Genomic DNA, 11,522 nt, shown 5'->3' with positions numbered 1-11,522 from the left:
CTATATGGTTTCCCCTGGTAAATTGTGGTTGAATCTATGTTATATTTGCTAATGTGTAAGGCTATACTCTTCTAGGTTCTGAGAGTAACATGCAAATTTGGGAGGCATGCCTTACCTGAATGTGATCAGAAGAGATTTAGTGATCAATGTAGACTGGAACGTCATTTGGCTTGCATTTTCAATGTCGGCTTTTGCCTTGATATATGCATCACTCTGAACTGTAATCTGGTTATCTGAACCACATAGTCGTCCCACCAATGGTTTAAACCGTACACTGTTCATTCGGATTGAAAAGCCTGTTAAAAAATGAACCGAAACGGCTCAAATTTGAACCGAACAAATGATCAAATGTGCACTCAAAACTTTGAACCGATAAATCGGTTCAAAATGAACTGAGACTGTTCATTTTGAACCGATTTATCGGTTCAAAGTTTTGAACCGGCAAATGGTTCAAAATTTTGAACCGGTAAACCGGTTCAAAATGAACAGAGTCGGTTCAGTGCCCATTTGATCCTTTGTCCGGTTCAAATTTGAGCCGTTTCGGTTCATTTTTGAACCGGTTGTTTTTAGAGTGTAGGCTCCTTACAGTCTGATGATATAATAAATAATATTAAACTTATCATAGTTTATATTATTGATTATTTTCATTTATCATCAAATTTTATTACATATCATATGTTTTGTCCCCGGAGAAATTACTCTACCACTCAATCCTCCCACCGTAACCATAATTCTGTACTACGAATACATGTTTGTATTTCTCCTTAAGGGAAGTTTTGCTTATTTCAACGTTAAGGAGATATACAAGAAACCTGTATCTAATTAGAAATGCAAATTTTGACTGTCACATTAACATAGCTTTTGTAGTAAGTAATCAATGTAGCCTTCAAGCAGATAACTATACTCAGTTGCTTACTTGCTTAACCAGAGTGTTTAATAAGTTTGTGAAGTAAGGGTCAGTGGTTCCAAAGTATCGAAAAAAAGTTGATGGGGACTTTAAAAGGCGGTCCCGGGAGCAGGAATGGGAGAGAATTCACACCCCTGCCTCTTTACCCTCTGAACATTTATCGAAAACAGAAGGCTTGAAGAAAGCCGGTGTTCATCCATGATCTATCACGGATAGGTTCTCAAATAAGCTACTGTAAAGCTTCCTGATCCTTGGGTAACTAAACTAAACTTTAATTAGCCAGAGTGAATACTGTTATGCTCGAAAACTAATAGGGTATTAAAGTGGTCGCAATCCCCGCCTCTACCCATAACGCCCCTGGTAGCTTTCCTTTACCTTTTTCCGTATACGAGACGCTCGAACGATTCAGAACAGATGGTTGGGCTAGAGTTACCCATGAAAGAGGGGAAGGGGAACGGAGGTAGGGTAAATGCGACCGTGTGATTAGTTCGAAGTTTTTCAGCCATTTTATTGCGCTTTTATATAGGCTCCTTACAGTCTGATGATATAATAAATAATATTAAACTTATCATAGTTTATATTATTGATTATTTTCATTTATCATCAAATTTTATTACATATCATATGTTTTGTCCCCGGAGAAATTACTCTACCACTCAATCCTCCCACCGTAACCATAATTCTGTACTACGAATACATGTTTGTATTTCTCCTTAAGGGAAGTTTTGCTTATTTCAACGTTAAGGAGAAATACAAGAAACCTGTATCTAATTAGAAATGCAAATTTTGACTGTCACATTAACATAGCTTTTGTAGTAAGTAATCAATGTAGCCTTCAAGCAGATAACTATACTCAGTTGCTTACTTGCTTAACCAGAGTGATTACTAAGTTAGTGAAGTGAGGGCCAGTGGTTCCAATGTATCGAGAAAAAAAAGTTGATGGGGACTTTAAAAGGCGGTCCCGGGAGCAGGAATGGGAGAGAATTCACACCCCTGCCTCTTTACCCTCTGAACAATTATTGAAAATAGAAGGCTTGAAGTAAACCGGTGTTCATCCATGATATATCACGGATAGGTTCTCAAATAAGCTACTGTAAAGCTTCCTGATCCTTGGGTAACTAAACTAAACTAATAATTAGCCAGCGTGAATACTGTTATGCTCGAAAACTAATAGGGTATTAAATTGGTCGCAACCCCCGCCTCTACCCACAACGCCCCTGGTAGCTTTCCTTTACCTAATTTCGTATACGCGACGCTTGAACGTTTCAGAACAGATGGTTGGGCTAGAGTTTCCCATGAAAGAGGAGAAGGGGGAATGGAGGTAGTGTAAGTGCGACCGTGTGAGAAGTTTGACGTTTTTCAGCCATTTTATTGCGCTTTTATATGAACCCCTCACATTCCTGATGATATAATAAATAATATTAAACTTATCATAGTTTATATTATTGATTATTTTCATTTATCATCAAATTTTTTTACATATCATATGTTTTGTCCCCGGAGAAATTACTCTACCACTCAATCCTCCCACCGTAACCATAATTCTGTACTACGAATACATGTTTGTATTTCTCCTTAAGGGAAGTTTTGCTTATTTCAACGTTAAGGAGAAATACAAGAAACCTGTATCTAATTAGAAATGCAAATTTTGACTGTCACATTAACATAGCTTTTGTAGTAAGTAATCAATGTAGCCTTCAAGCAGATAACTATACTCAGTTGCTTACTTGCTTAACCAGAGTGATTACTAAGTTAGTGAAGTGAGGGCCAGTGGTTCCAATGTATCGAGAAAAAAAAGTTGATGGGGACTTTAAAAGGCGGTCCCGGGAGCAGGAATGGGAGAGAATTCACACCCCTGCCTCTTTACCCTCTGAACAATTATTGAAAATAGAAGGCTTGAAGTAAACCGGTGTTCATCCATGATATATCACGGATAGGTTCTCAAATAAGCTACTGTAAAGCTTCCTGATCCTTGGGTAACTAAACTAAACTAATAATTAGCCAGCGTGAATACTGTTATGCTCGAAAACTAATAGGGTATTAAATTGGTCGCAACCCCCGCCTCTACCCACAACGCCCCTGGTAGCTTTCCTTTACCTAATTTCGTATACGCGACGCTTGAACGTTTCAGAACAGATGGTTGGGCTAGAGTTTCCCATGAAAGAGGGGAAGGGGGAATGGAGGTAGTGTAAGTGCGACCGTGTGAGAAGTTTGACGTTTTTCAGCCATTTTATTGCGCTTTTATATGAACCCCTCACATTCCTGATGATATAATAAATAATATTAAACTTATCATAGTTTATATTATTGATTATTTTCATTTATCATCAAATTTTTTTACATATCATATGTTTTGTCCCCGGAGAAATTACTCTAACACTCAATCCTCCCACCGTTACCATAATTCTGTACAACGAATACATGTTTGTATTTCTCCTTAAGGGAAGTTTTGCTTATTTCAACGTTAAGGAGAAATACAAGAAACCTGTATCTAATTAGAAATGCAAATTTTGACTGTCACATTAACATAACTTTTGTAGTAAGTAATCAATGTAGCCTTCAAGCAGATAACTATACTCAGTTGCTTACTTGCTTAACCAGAGTGATTACTAAGTTAGTGAAGTGAGGGCCAGTGGTTCCAATGTATCGAGAAAAAAAAGTTGATGGGGACTTTAAAAGGCGGTCCCGGGAGCAGGAATGGGAGAGAATTCACACCCCTGCCTCTTTACCCTCTGAACAATTATTGAAAATAGAAGGCTTGAAGTAAACCGGTGTTCATCCATGATATATCACGGATAGGTTCTCAAATAAGCTACTGTAAAGCTTCCTGATCCTTGGGTAACTAAACTAAACTAATAATTAGCCAGAGTGAATACTGTTATGCTCGAAAACTAATAGGGTATTAAATTGGTCGCAACCCCCGCCTCTACCCACAACGCCCCTGGTAGCTTTCTTTTACCTAATTTCGTATACGCGACGCTTGAACGTTTCAGAACAGATTTTTGGGCTAGAGTTTCCCATGAAAGAGGAGAAGGGGGAATGGAGGTAGTGTAAGTGCGACCGTGTGAGAAGTTTGACGTTTTTCAGCCATTTTATTGCGCTTTTATATGAACCCCTCACATTCCTGATGATATAATAAATAATATTAAACTTATCATAGTTTATATTATTGATTATTTTCATTTATCATCAAATTTTTTTACATATCATATGTTTTGTCCCCGGAGAAATTACTCTACCACGCAATACTCCCCACCGTTACCATAATTCTGTACAACGAATACATGTTTGTATTTCTCCTTAAGGGAAGTTTTGCTTATTTCAACGTTAAGGAGAAATACAAGAAACCTGTATTTAATTAGAAATGCAAATTTTGACTGTTACATTAACATAGCTTTTGTAGTAAATAGTCTATGTAGCCTTTAAGCAGATAACTATACTCCGTTGCTTACTTGCTTAACCAGAGTGATTACTAAGTTTGTGGAGTGAGGGCCAGTGGTACCAAAGTATCGCAAAAAGTTGATGGGGACTTTAAAAGGCGTTCTCGGGAGCAGGCATGGGAGAAAATTCACACCCCTGCCTCTTTACCCTCTGAACAATTATCGAAAATAGAAGGCTTGAAGTAAGCCGGTGTTCATCCATGATCTAACACGGATAGGTTCTCAAATAAGCTACTGTAAAGCTTCCTGATCCTTGGGTAACTAAACTAAACTAATAATTAGCCAGAGTGAATATTGCTATGCTCGAAAACTAATAGGGTATTAAAGTGGTCGCAATCCCCGCCCCTACCCACAACGCCCTCGATAGCTTTCCTTTACCTAATTCCGTAAACGTGACGCTTGAACGTTTCTGAACAGATGGTTGGGCTAGAGTTGCCCATGAAAGAGGGGAAGGGGGTGGGGTAAGTGCGACCGTGTGAGTAGTTTGAAGTTTTTCAGCCCTTTTATTGCGCTTTTAAATGTGCCCCTCACAGTCCTGATGATATAATAAATTATATTAAACTTATCATAGTTTATATTATTGATTATTTTCATTTATCATCAAATTTTATTACATATCATATGTTTTGTCTCCGGAGAAATTACCCTACCACTCAAGCCTCCCCACCGTTACCATAATTCTGTACTACGAATACATGTTTGTATTTCTCCTTAAGGGAAGTTTTGCTTATTTCAACGTTAAGGAGAAATACAAGAAACCTGTATATAATTAGAAATGCAAATTTTGACTGTAACATTAACATAACCTTGTAGTAAATAGTCTATGAAACCTTCAAGCAGATAACTATACTCAGTTGCTTACTTGCTTAACCAGAGTGATTACTAAGTTAGTGAAGTGAGGGCCAGTGGTTCCAATGTATCGAGAAAAAAAAGTTGATGGGGACTTTAAAAGGCGGTCCCGGGAGCAGGAATGGGAGACAATTCACACCCCTGCCTCTTTACCCTCTGAACATTTATCGAAAACAGAAGGCTTGAAGAAAGCCGGTGTTCATCCATGATCTATCACGGATAGGGTCTCAAATAAGCTACTGTAAAGCTTCCTGATCCTTGGGTAACTAAACTAAACTAATAATTAGCCAGAGTGAATACTGTTATGCTCGAAAACTAATAGGGTATTAAAGTGGTCGCAATCCCCGCCCCTACCCATAACGCCCCTGGTAGCTTTCCTTTACCTATTTCCGTATACGAGACGCTCGAACGATTCAGAACAGATGGTAAGGCTAGAGTTTCCCATGAAAGAGAGGAAGGGGGATGGGGGAAGGGAGGTAGGGTAAGTGCGACCGTGTGATTAGTTCGAAGTTTTTCAGCCATTTTATTGCGCTTTTATATAGGCTCCTTACAGTCTGATGATATAATAAATAATATTAAACTTATCATTGCTTATATTATTGATTATTTTCATTTATCATCAAATTTTATTACACATCATATGTTTTGTAGCCGGAGAAATTACTTTACCACTCAATCCTCCCCACCGTACCCATAATTCTGTACTACGAATACATGGTTGTATTTCTCCTTTAAGGGAAGTTTTGCTTATTTCAACGTTAAGGAGAAATACAAGAAACCTGTATATAATTTGAAATGCAAATTTTGACTGTTACATTAATATAACCTTGTAGTAAATAGTCTATGTAGCCTTCAAGCAGATAACTATACTCAGTTGTTTACTTGCTTAACCAGAGTGATTACTAAGTTTGTGAAGTGAGGGTCAGTGGTACCAAAGTATCGAAAAAAAGTTGATGGGGACTTTAAAAGGCGGTCCTGGGAGCAGGAATGGGAGAGAATTCACACCCCTGCCTCTTTACCCTCTGAACAATTATCGAAAATAGAAGGCTTGAAGTAAGCAGGTGTTCATCCATGATCTAACACGGATAGGGCCTCAAATAAGCTACTGTAAAGCTTCCTGATCCTTGGGTAACTAAACTAATAATTAGCCAGAGTGGAGACTGTAATTCTCGAAAACTAATAGGGTATTAAAGTGGTCGCAATCCCCGCCCCTACCGACAACGCCCCTGGTAGCTTTTCTTTACCGATTTTCATATACGAGACGCTTGAACGTTTCTGAACAGATGGTTGGGCTAGAGTTTCCAATGAAAGAGGGAAAGGGGGAGGGAGGTGGAGTAAGTTCGACCGTGTAAGTAGTTTGAAGTTTTTCAGCCCATTTTTTGCGCTTTTATATGAACCCCTCACATTCCTGATGATATAATAAATAATATTAAACTTATCATAGTTTATATTATTATTTTCATTTATCATTAAATTTTATTACATATCATATGTTTTGTCCCCGGAGAAATTACTTTACCACTCAATCCTCCCCACCGTAACCATAATTCTGTACTACGAATACATGTTTGTATTTCTCCTTAAGGGAATTTCTGCTAATTTCAACGTTAAGGAGAAATACAAGAAACCTGTATCTAATTAGAAATACAAATTTTGACTGTTACATTAACATATCGCTTTTGTAGTAAATAGTCTATGTAGCTTTCAAGCAGATAGCTATACTCGGTTGCTTACTTGCTTAACCAGAGTGATTACTAAGTTAGTGAAGTGAGGGCCAGTGGTTCCAATGTATCGAGAAAAAAAAGTTGATGGGGACTTTAAAAGGCGGTCCCGGGAGCAGGAATGGGAGAGAATTCACACCCCTGCCTCTTTACCCTCTGAACAATTATTGAAAATAGAAGGCTTGAAGTAAACCGGTGTTTATCCATGATATATCACGGATAGGTTCTCAAATAAGCTACTGTAAAGCTTCCTGATCCTTGGGTAACTAAACTAAACTAATAATTAGCCAGAGTGAATACTGTTATGCTCGAAAACTAATAGGGTATTAAAAGGGGTCGCAATACCCGCCCCTACCCACAACGCCCGTGGTAGCTTTCCTTTACCGATTTTCTGAACAGATGGTTGGGCTAGAGTTACCCACGAAAGAGGGAAAGGGGGAGGGAGGTGGGATAAGTGCGATCGTGTGAGTAGTTCGAAGTTTTTCAGCCCTTTTATTGCGCTTTTATATGGGCTCCTCACTGTCTGATGATATAATAAATAATATTAAACTTATCATAGATTATATTATTGATTATTTTCATTCATCATCAAATTTTATTACATATCATATGTTTTGTCCCCGGAGAAATTACTCTACCACTCAATCCTCCCACCGTAACCATAATTCTGTACTACGAATACATGTTTGTATTTCTCCTTAAAGGAAAATTTGCTTATTTCAACGTTTAGGAGAAATATACAAGAAACCGTTAAGGAGAAATACAAAAAACTGTTAAGGAGAAATACAAACTTTTCCCCCTAATCCTCATTAGTAGGAAAAATACGTTCGGGGGAAATTTTTAAAGGTCCAAAAAAGGTATATCCTAAGATCTTATTAATTTAATCTCAAAAGACATGTAGCACATTAGAGCACATCATGACAAGTATTTCATGAAAATTTAGATATTAAAATATAATTTATTTCCATGTTATTCGTGTTTTCCCTCAATTTCCCCTTATGGTACACTTTTTTGCATTTCCCCCTATTGGTCAAACCAGTGGTATATATATATATATATATATATATATATATATATATATATATATATATATATATATATATATATACATATATATATATATATATATATATATATATATATATATATATAAAAGCATGGACGTCAATCCAGGGGGGCGGGGGACATGTGCCCCACAGTCCGATGGGTAGGGGACACACTATCAAATGCCCCCCCCCCCCCCACACATTTGGAAAAAGAGAAGTGTCGTGGCTCTATTTGGTTAGGGCTTACACATCTCAGGATTCATATCATCGAATATCACTCAATGTTGCTGAATGGAGAATTCCACCCCGATCTCGTGAGTTGGTACCCTGAGCTCTCCGATAATCTTAAGCTTAGTCTGCCTTTCTTTCGAGGCCAGTTCCAGTCGTCGGTTGAAGGGTATAGACAAATATTCAAATCGATGAATCCAGCGGTACGGGTTATATTTGGTGAAGTCGAAGCTCTCTTGCGGTTGCTCCTCGTCTCCTCTGCCAGTTTGACGGAAGCCGAGAGATATTTTAGTGCTTCGAGGCGTTTGAAGACAAGGCTACGGAGCACCATGACTCAACAGAGGCTGAACCATGTGATGGTGTGCCATATTCACCGCGAACGTCTAGCCCAGTTGCAATTTGAGGAATTAACAGAGAATTTCGTTGTTTCCTCGGATTACAGACGCCGCATCTTTGGGCGATTCCAGTAGAAAACTAGTGCGTCATTATCATAAGAGACAGCACTTCATAGCTACAGCCAAAGCTTGTACATAGTTGTTGTTTAGTTGTGCATGATGGTGTTTCAAAGACGGTGCCCGTTCCCTTATATTGGGGAAATGAAATAGGGAGTATATTCCGTGGCAGCGCATCCCATGTTATCTTGTTGTTGAGTGATACCGGAGTTTAATCCACAGTGAGCAGGGGCGTCGTGCGAAAATATTTTTTTTTGGGGGGGGGGCCGTGAGCAGGTGATGACTATCAAAGCGGAGCGCCACCACAGGTTGGCGCGCAGCGTACAAGAAAAAGTTTCGTCTGGCAGACCCCTCAGATTGCAGGAAACGGCACTTCCCGTGCCTTATGGCAGAAAGCAACACCCCTAAAATTGATAAAAATTTCCGGCAATTTTTTATTTTGGGAATATTCTCGAAGGAAGTGATGGCCATTTATTCATTTATTCCTCATTTTACCAATTCCTCGTCTCCCAGAAGCGCCAGAAATTTAAGAAATTGAAACATTTTTGTGTTGGCTGATCCATGATTGCCGCCCATGCCCGTGAGAAGTGGTGACTGGGTGAAGAAAAAGCTATGCCGTTTGAAAACATGGGCAGAAAAAGCGAAAGTAGCGATACCTAACGTAAAACATACGATAACGAAGTGATTATTTTCCAGGTTAATTGTGACTGTATTTGAAATGAGTATTATTATTCATTTTTTTCGAAACTACCTATCAGACCATGAGGAAAATTTATCCTGGTGGACCTTTTAGCGAACTAATTGCATTACTTAAGAAGAAGTTCACATGGAGTCCCATAATCTCTATTCACTACATTTATCTTAACTTTCCGAACTTTGTTACAGGCTTAGAAAACAATTAAACAATTTGCCATCTTTTTCATGGAAAATTGACTAACTTTGGCAAAGGTAACGGGTGGCACTTATTTTGGGACTATAAAATAGTGTTCAACGATGGCAGCGTTGATGGCACATTTGGTTCATTAGTTATCAATCAGTAATTATTTAACTGTTTCGATTGACTGAATATCAACAATTAACAACCATTGACCAAGCAGTCAACAGAAGCCCCATTTCTCGTAGGCCCTACAAGAAATTCAGTTGCTGACACTGTTCCCATTCAACGTCGCTGAGTTAGGTTCCAAAATGAGTCAATGGCAGTCTGCTTGCACGCTTCCGCTCGGTCGGGGTGCGTGGCCAGCACCATCAGGTCACTCAGACGTGCTTGGCTTGGGACATGCCCGTCCGCAACGAATTGTTCACAAACTTTAACGCCGAAAAGCTACGCTCGCATGAGCAGGAAGTGACTGGCAGGGTGAGAATTAGCTGGTAGGCACGAGCGACGTTTGGATATGTGTCGAACATCCCCTTCTCCAACATGTCTTTGTGTCGTCTTTGAGGTGTGTGGAAAATCCGCAACGACCATCAAAGAGCACTTGACTATTTAGTCTACTTTTCGATTTCGAAAACACTTTTTTTTTTTAATTATAACAAAATGTGAGAACACTGGGTACACGCAGGGACGTCGCTACAGGGGGGGGGTGGGGTGTCTCACCCCAAACTATGTTAAACTGACGATAGTTGGAAAATTGGAGTGCGACAGTCGGAATTTCCGACTGTCGCACTTCAGTTTATCTACGCCTATTCATTTATTCCTGTGATTGTGCATGACCTGAAAATTGAAAAATTTCGTTGCCACTTGAGAAATTGTAACTCGCGATTCTTATACTCCACCGTACAAAACTTCGTATGATTTTGAATACTCAAAAAACAAATGCCTAATAGAACTAAAGTGATAGGCGTATGAGCCCAATCTGATTTGGGGGGGGTGGGGGGGTTGTAGCGACTTGCCCGAAAAATATAACCAAAATTTTGTTAATGTGCATATCATATATGTTATATTTTTAAATTATTAATAATGGCGTAAGAGGATATGCACCATTTTGTGGTATGACTCCCAGGACGGCAAGTCGAGAAACTCACATGCAGTCGCGGCGGATAGCTTCCTTCCCCTATATGTCCGGGGACATTTTAGGACATCGTTCCTATAGGCCAGGGGTGGGCAACCTACGGCCCGCGGGCCACATGCGGCCCGCCAGTGATTTTTTTGGTTCTACTTTGTTTACTTTATGAAACTTTATATGAACTTAACTTTATATAAAACTTTAAATTACGTATGGCCAAAAAGTTTTAATATTTTTATATGTTGGATTTTATATCTGGCCCATATTCGAATTATCTTAAGTTTGATGTGGAAGATATGAAGGGAATCCATATAAAAGCCATATCAAGTTCATATAATGCATGTTAAGTTTCTACTTTATATCACCTTCATAAACATTTATATTGAAAATCACAACTTTATAATTACATCTCACCACACCTATTATAAGGATATGGACGGGGAATGCTACTGATTGCTTATGTTTGGATTACTACTTCCTTTCCAATATGTTTTTCACGGATGTTCTTATGTGGCTTCTCACTATTTGTTAACAGCCGTTTCCTTCTTTAAGAGTAAGTAAGCATATTGTAAAGTCACGAGAACAATTGATCTCGCTGTACATGACTTGTGATATATTGTGTGTACGGCAAACCATGTACATCACGTTATTCAATTTAACCTTATTTAAAAAAAAAAAAAAATTTTTTTTTTAAACTGCCTGCCTAGTTTGATAAATTTCAATCATTAATTTGTCTCATTTTGTCTCTTGATTGTTCTCACTTGTGTCAACGCACGCCTTTCCCTTTACCTCTACCTTTACCTATACATTCATACAGAGGGATATCAATTATTCCTTGAAAATATACATTGTCACCTTTTAAGATTTAATCAACTC

At 38.6% G+C, this 11,522-nt stretch overlaps 1 protein-coding gene across 2 annotated transcripts in view; it reads right to left on the bottom strand.

The window, feature by feature from the left end:
* LOC139981506 (uncharacterized) overlaps positions 1 to 11,522 on the bottom strand; it is a 95,573-nt gene that overhangs the window by 80,617 nt on the left and 3,434 nt on the right. The window lies entirely within an intron of this gene.

Source organism: Apostichopus japonicus, chromosome 15 (genome assembly GCF_037975245.1).
Source record: "Apostichopus japonicus isolate 1M-3 chromosome 15, ASM3797524v1, whole genome shotgun sequence".
NCBI classification, from domain to species: domain Eukaryota; kingdom Metazoa; phylum Echinodermata; class Holothuroidea; order Aspidochirotida; family Stichopodidae; genus Apostichopus; species Apostichopus japonicus.
This window is presented reverse-complemented; position numbering and strand designations above follow the sequence as displayed.